Below are 1,690 nucleotides of genomic sequence, written 5' to 3'. Positions count from 1 at the left end.
AGCAAGCATTCGAGTAGAAGCCCGTTGACAGTCGGTATTTTGGTTTATAGGTTTTATTTCCGGAGCGTATCGAAAGTGAAACCTAAAATTTAATCTGTCTCTGTTTCAGTCTTTTCATTTCCGATGCATCTGAAATCCAGTAAGTACATTTCGGCTGTTAGATTTCATTTTCGAAAATCATCGGAAATACTAAAAACACAGACGGTCGAAGGACATTTATTCAAAAAATATATTTATCCTTTAGCGTATCTGTGACACATGGAACAATAACGGATTCGTTAAAAAATGAAACAAGTGTTTCGTATCTTACATTTCTGTTAATGTACTCCTCGCACGCTATGGCAACGGCCTTGCCACAGTGGATCCACCGGTTCCCGTGAGATCACCGAAGTTAAGCGCTGTCGGGCGTGGCCGGCACTTGGATGGGTGACCATCCAGCCGCCATGCGCTGTTGCCATTTTTCGGGGTGCACTCAGCCTCGTGATGCCAATTGAGGAGTACTCGACCGAATAGTAGCGGCTCTGGTCAAAGAAAACCATCATAATGACCGGGAGCGCGGTGTGCTGACCACACGCCCCTCCTATCCGCATCCTCAGCTGAAGATGATACGGCGGTCGGGTGGTCCCGATGGGCCACTTGTGGCCCGAAGACGGAGTGCTTGCTACTCCTCGCACGCTGTGTCTCACAAATGTCTGCAGTCCTTAAATTTCTCCAAAAATTCTGTGGTCAAAGTTCCGTACTCCTCACACTCTCCCATATAGGTCAAATCTGAAAAGCGTTTAAACTGCGCGCAGTGACATGAGACCAACTTTTGTTCGGCGAATAGCGCGATAGCGCTGTACACGGCACATTGGTTCAAAGGGAAAGGGGGGGGGCGTCTGTCAGTTGTTCATATCTAACGACCAACAGCTAGTCTGCTGGTCGGTCGGCCGATTGGTGGCGCGTGTAGGGCCCTTTAACCGATTCACCACAGCACAACACAGAACACAACACCCAGCAACTTGCTCTGAATGGGAGAGACACGCATATAATCACCTACAACTTCCCATCCATTCTGCTGGTTCTGCCGCAGTTCCCATATTGTTGGCCACATATACACACACTGAAGAAACACGCACACGATCAGAACTGCCTGTAAAAAGCTGCGTGAGGGTAGATACAGGCCTCTGGTTGGCTACTTACAGCGCCACGCTCCTGACGTCGCATAGTCATAGCATTTTTCGAAGCTTCCAAGACTTCTTTTTATTTCATCGCTAAACAAAATAATATACGGCTCTGTAGATTGAAAATCTTTAAAACAACCGTGAAACGTATTGGAGCCTCGCCAACAGTGAAAGTAAACCTTGAAAAATTTGCTTCCGTGTATTCTTGCTACAAATTGCAGCTTGTTCACCATTGGTACCAATTGCAGAGCACCAATTTTATCAACGCACTTTTTAACTCCATTAAAAATATCCAAACTTTTTGTTCCGTGTATTGTATCTAAAGCGAGAAACTCTTCATGTACAAAAAAGTCGTTCTCCATCACGCGAAAAAAATTAGTAAAAAATGCTATTTTCAGTCTAGAGTCCACATCCTCTCTGCTTCGACCGTCGCCATTTATTTTGCTGCCAAAACGCTTATTTTAATATGAATCACTGTGTCAAACGTATAATTGGTTCAAAAATGACTCTGAGCACTATGGGACTTA

The 1,690-nt window shown here is 45.1% G+C and overlaps 1 pseudogene; it reads left to right on the top strand.

Annotated features, from left to right (window-relative positions):
• Positions 1–340: 340 nt before the first annotated feature.
• On the top strand, positions 341–457 carry LOC126163782 (5S ribosomal RNA; annotated as a pseudogene).
• Positions 458–1,690: the final 1,233 nt, after the last annotated feature.

Source organism: Schistocerca cancellata, chromosome 2 (genome assembly GCF_023864275.1).
Source record: "Schistocerca cancellata isolate TAMUIC-IGC-003103 chromosome 2, iqSchCanc2.1, whole genome shotgun sequence".
NCBI classification, from domain to species: Eukaryota; Metazoa; Arthropoda; class Insecta; order Orthoptera; family Acrididae; genus Schistocerca; species Schistocerca cancellata.
Note: the sequence above shows the minus strand (reverse complement) of the source record. Positions and strands in the feature narration are given on the sequence as shown.